This window comes from Prenolepis imparis, unplaced genomic scaffold, assembly GCF_030444845.1.
Source record: "Prenolepis imparis isolate NDT839.2.m4 unplaced genomic scaffold, iyPreImpa1.0 SCAF_4, whole genome shotgun sequence".
NCBI classification, from domain to species: Eukaryota; Metazoa; Arthropoda; class Insecta; order Hymenoptera; family Formicidae; genus Prenolepis; species Prenolepis imparis.
Window position 1 is genome coordinate 15,549,683 of NW_028141162.1, and position 6,675 is coordinate 15,556,357.

Here is a 6,675-nt window from a genome sequence, read left to right on the forward strand (position 1 = left end):
CTCGAGCACAAAACGGCCTCTCAGTCCACTCAGAATTAAAATTTACAGTGCTTGATCGTCGTATTCGCGTTTTAAAGCGATCGATACAAGCAGCTATCGCTGTTAAACGATCCCCTGAGAAATGGAATGTCTCTTATATACATTAAGATAATTATAAAAAACCTATCTATAGGACATAATTATTCTTTTAATCTCGTGTTTCTCTGATGCTTTTATAATTTTTTATAACATAAATTACGATTTATCCTAAATAAAAATGTGAAATATCTTTTTAATGTAAAATTATAAATTGTCTGACTTAAGTTTCTGTGACGTTAGTTTGCTTATTTTTATTTCAATAAAAGAAGCTATTTTATGTAACAAGTTTGTCGATTATGAGTTATTTTAAATATAAATGTAATGCATTTAACGTAATATAATATCGAGGACATATGTGTGACGATTTTTATCTTAAGTTATGGAAATTTAAAATTCCGAATGCGCAAGAATGGTCTCGGATGTCGAAGTAAATCACAAGTCCTTTACGATCGTCCAAGAAATAAATCTTTGTTATGCGAAGAAGTTTTTTGAAGCAAGCTTATCTCTTCGTCTCCTAAGTCCATTTTCGCTTCCACTCGCATACTCTGTGCATCCGTGGATATAGGGAAATTTTAGAAGTTTTTCCACAAAGTTTCGAAGTTGCGAAGTGTCATGAACAGCAAAGTGCTCGAACAAAAAGGAAATGCGATACATGAAAAATTTGACCTGCGTAAGTTTGAGTACTTGCAAACAAATTTTTGAAGTATCTTAAATACATAACTTATCAACGAAATATTAAGGAATATAAAGTGTAGGTAAAAACAGATGGAAAAATTTTAATCACAAGTTTATATACGCGCAATACATTTTTTTTCTTTATAATAACTTCGCTTCTAGACATCTGTGACATATGTTCTCTGGGATATCCTGCGCAAGAGGGAGACTGGTTGATTTCCGTATCTTTTTTCTTATGCAATTATATTTTGTGTGTGGATTGATCGTTTGGAATAATGAAAGGTTATAAATAATTTCTATAACGTAACATATAATACTATTTCATCGTGAGAGGGAAAGGCGCGCCTCAGGGCAAAAATAATTGCAATTTCAATGAATTATGCATAGGCCGTGATGATAAAGCGAAGACACTGTCGGTGATATCGCGCAACGAAGAAATCTGTGATAGTAAAATAAACGATCTCCGTTGAAATCTTTAAAGCGGTTTTTTTTTTGCGAAATAACAAATCTTCAGCATTAAATAAACTTGCTTTAATACTATCAGTCAACAAAATGGTATAAAAATGCTATTTTTCTACAAGTTTAGAATTTCTTTTAAATTTTCTTTCTCTTTCTTAGAAATTTCTAGTCAAGCTTATGTATGTTTTTGAAGTTATAATATTCTAAAAGATTATGAAAAACATGTCTCGCACAAAGCAGATTCATAACAGTTTTTAATGCCGTGCGACGAGAATTTATCCGTGGTAATTTTTTAAGTGCACTTTAGTCTGTTGTACACACTTCTGCATCTTAAAATACTGTACTACTCATAAACGTGAAATGTGGTTGAATATTTCAAGACAAACTTAGAGGCTCATCTTACTCTTTTGTAATAATTATAGAAATGAGATTTCTAGAATATTTTGTAGCAGAATAATTGGATAGATATTTTTATCCATTTTATTTGTATATATAAAATTTTTTTTATATTTTTTTATATTTGTAAATATTTGTTTATACACATCCGCAATTATTGGCAACTATATTTTCTCATAAAAAAATAGTGAAAATAAATAGTGGAAATAATAATGAAAATAAAAATAAAGAAAACATTTTTTATTACATTTTCTATTAATTGTAAATATTAATATATAAATGACAAAAAATGATATCATATTTATTAATCCCAAAATACAAAAAGTCATGCGCTTAAAAATTAATATTCTTCCTGCAAGAATTTATATTTTCTTACAAGGAAGATCTTAACCGTGTCCCACGTGCCGCTGAAGTTACTATTTGAAACAGAAGTGCGTACATATAAAGGGTGTCGTCATGGCGACACGTTACGGACTTACACCCGAAAGTAGCATCACGTTGCCAAAGGTTCTTAAGTTTTGCGTTTTACTGCTGTGTAGTATCGTTGTGAGAATGCGGGTCTCGTGTTCAATGAATAGGTCATCCGAAACCAACGAGACATAGGCCTATGCTTCAACGTGACACCGATGTATCTCACAAGTGCACCGATAATTACTTGATACAACTATGTTACATGCACGAAATTTGTCCGGAACTTCTATCGTAGCCTCATAAATGAGTAAAAAGTAAAAGCCAATCCATTTAGAATTTAAAAATAAAAAACTAAAAAAGAAAAAATTAAAAACTTGCTATCTGTTTTAATTAACTTCGTCTGCCACAATTAATTGAAGATGGTTTACCTATTAAAACTCTTGAAAAAATTATTTTATGAGTATATATATTTTGTACATTTTATGTACAATTATAAACCCGCGATTTGTGTAAAATATAGAACAACTATTTTTTTTTTCTAATTGATAAAATTTGGACATACAATCCGAGAAATGCTTTTAGCCTAAATAACTGAATTATTGATGCCACGCGTCAGTTCTCTATTTCGACTTCGTCAATTTCTTTACACGATTGAACATAAATAATGATTGATGAATTACTCTCCTAAAATGGATAAGAATTTATAGGATCTCTCTGTAACATTTCTTGCGTTATAGGTCAACTGCTGAACGCCCCTTAGATAAGTAATTTGCGATATTTTGATTTCTGAAGCACAGATTTAATTATAAAATATGCAGCAATACGGATATTTATATTATTACGAAATAATTATCAAAATATTATATGATCTTGTTATGTAATCAAAAAAATATCGAATCATATTATCGAATATAAAAATATAATCAAAGAAACTCATTATTTTAACAGAGAAATCTGAATCATGGATTTTCGCTGCTCGATCGTAGTAAAATCCGCATAAGAACTGATTAGCTTACATTCATGAAGAAAGAAAGTAACGGTGTCGAGCACTTTCCTGGGATCTGCACGATAAATGTAGGATCTGATCGCCTCACGAAATGCAAGTCGAATCCTGTAACGCGATAGTGTCATGATGTCTTTTGCTCCGATTTCCGATAGCTAAACTTAACGGATAGGTTATATGAAAATGTACATAGAACATGAAAAGCACTAGCTATCGGTGGCTTCATCGAGGATAATAGTAAACTGCTATTTTTACTCGTTTTAAATTTATTTCGGACAAAAATAATTTTATTTACGAAACTTAAGATAACTATTGGTCAAAAGCATGTGTGTGTGTGAAAAGTTTATTTCAAATTGTTCAAAATTAGGTATGTGATAAATTAAGCATTAAAATAAGAAATTTCAAATTAATCAAATCAAATCAAATTAAATTACAATAAATAATAAAATGTTTTTATTAAGAAATATTATTTTAAATTCGCCGTTTTTATTTGTTAAGCTAAATAAAGTTTGATACACACTATAATTTATCACACGCATTCCGTGTTATTATTGATTGAGAATATAATTATTTAGCATAATTTGCATAATACAGATAATGTATAGTTTGTGCTGCAGAAAAGTTTAAATACTTTATTCTCTCTTTCTGTTTTTGTTTCTTTTTTTAATCAGCTTAATTAGAGAAAAGGCTCTATTTGTTTTATTCACTGATATCATCAATTCTATTTAGTACAAAAAAGTAGCGAAAGTAATAGGACATTCTGTATATGTAACTTTTAAGCCAGACAATTTTTCAAGCCTTACAGAGACAAAATGGTAGCAGAAAATTAGAGGACATTGGGGAGGAGATGAAAAGTACAACATCTCATCATACATTTTTACGTCTTATTTTTCACTTGAGAGCTTCGAAATTTACAAAATCATATTTTTATTCTAATTTGTATTTGATTGTCAAGATTAAACTAGGATATTTTATAAACACAAAAGAACTTTTTGAATTAGAAAAGAAAAATATTTCTACTTAAGCTATTTCTCTTACTTTATTAATGCATAAGTATAATAAATGCTGAAATATTTATTTGTATATTAAATTTCTAATGAAAATATTTAGTAAATTTTATCAGAAATAAGTATTTCAAATATGTATATTTCTTGTTAGAGACTTCAACTAATTAAAATAATTATTTATTTTCTTATACACAATAAAATATTTATAATAAATATTTTAATAGTATTTTTACGAATTTATAGTACTTATTCTATTTATTTTCCTATTATTTGCAAATCCGTTTTTCTTTATATTTTGTTAAATTATACTATCTTTATAAAAATTAAATAAACAATATATGATCACTTTTCTAATTATTTTCTTTATTACATAATATTTAAAATAATAATATATAAATGAAAGAAGAAAGACAGGAAATTTCTAGTAATTCTTTCTAAATTGTTGTGTCAATTAATAATTTTAATTATTGTATTTTAAAATTGAAATATGAGGCTTTCGGGATATTAATTATTGCAAATAAATGATAGTAGGTTAATTAAGAACAAATTAGTCTTGATAAAATATTGTTTGTTTAGTACGTTTTGATCCTATTTTATCCGTCGCAGATGTTATTAATTGTGAAAGTCATGGGAAGACATATGCACATTCATCCGATTATTTTTTGCTGAAGATGGTTCGAAAATAGGATCAAAACATACTAAATAAATAATATCAAGAAGGTATAATTTTCGCACTGCTCATCGTGCTAGACTTTTAATTAATTTACTATCATTTATTATTAAATTATTAAATTTTTATATATTTCATTTTTAAACGAAATTATCTAAATGATTATTTTTAATAATCCGTGCTTTTTTTTTTTAATATGTCCATCAATGAGTTTGACTCGTCCGCGATATCATTATCCTTTCGCGCAGCTCGCGCGGTCAAGGAGCGTAAGACAGTCTTAACGACGGCGCGTATCTACGCGAGGGAAAATGTCACCAACGAACGGTGGGCCATGGAAAATGCGCGATAGTATTGCGATAATAGTCGCTGCTGCAAAATAAAAGACCGCGTAACGATCGGGTTTAGTGTGGCAGACGAGTCGGCACACATCAGCGGTTTCCGCACTTTGCTCACCCGTATCACGTCGCCTTTAGCCGTCGTAAAACACATGGCGAAACGATGCGTCGTTTCGCAAGATGAGAGGAAGCTGACAGTTGAAATACACAGACGCGAGAGAGAGAGAAAGAGAGACAAACGAAGCAGGGACACTCGAAATATGACAAGATCTTCTGTCTCGCTGACATTACACGCGAAGGACAACTTCCGCGCGATTCTACAATCGTCATTTGAAATGGATTATTTCCTACCTTTGCAATAATGGTCTCTGCGAAAAGCTTTGAACCGGATATATATTTTTTTACGAGATTGTGTCGTATTTTTTTTCTCTCAACACGAAAAAGTTGACAGATTTTTTACTACTTTATTTGGTGAAACTCGCGATGGTTAAGGAGAGAAGACATTGCAGTTCGGAAATTATATATTGCATAGAAAACTCTGACATCTAGTTCTCGAAAGTTCTGTATTCATTTGACGTAATTATTTCGACGTTGTGTCGTTAGTAAACTATGCATTTGTTAGCGACCGTTTATTGAACGAGGGGATATTACGGAGGCATTACAATCATTCATTACGAATATCTGGGGGCGCTACTGAAACTGTGGATTGTTACGTCCGCGTTTGTTAATCGCTATGCAAAATTCTGCGTGCAATTCTATTGGCAATCAAAATATTGGTACGAATAATGACTGCGGGGATTCTAATCTACGCGTCTGTAATTCGTGCCTGAAATAGTCATTAAACAACTGATGAACATTATAGGAAAGAGAATATAATGAACATCCACAAATTGAATAAACAATCGTATATACAGCACAAAATCATAATAGAAATAATATATATAAACGATAGAACAAAAAGTATTATTATTTATCGCTGTGCACAATTAAATGTCAAAAATTATCTCACAACATAATAGGCGTTACTATTTATTCGAGTACATATATGTGGATACAATTTAGCCGGAAACGTATACATAATGTTATAACTATGTGAAACACCCAATGCATTAAGCTAGTACACATTCGCAAATAATGCATTGCTTTTAACGCATATATCGCTCGAAAAGTAATTGAATTTAAACAAATATCGGTCCTCGAGCACATATACAACATTGCGACTCACGCAATCTGATTTCCCAAAAATTTATTTCAAAATTCTTACCCACCGTTTTTATTCTGTTATATGTTTTTCAGAATTCGCGAAACAGAAACGCTTGCGACTTTCAAGTTATAAATACGTGGTAAAGTAATTAAATATTTCGCAATTGCCTCAATGGCGAAAAAATTAATTTTAGATAGAATATAATTTTCTAAAATTCTAAAATAAATCTAGATATAGAACAGTTTATTGATCGCAATTAAAAATATATTCTGTGGAAGTTTGAAAATATAAATAAGATTATCATTTTATGATGAAGTAAATCGAATATTTACTTTTGAACATGTGTGTGACACATAAATATAATATATATATCTAAAGTTAAGTAAAATTTCGCCAGGTATAAAATTTTACCTAATTTTAGATATATATATTTTTAT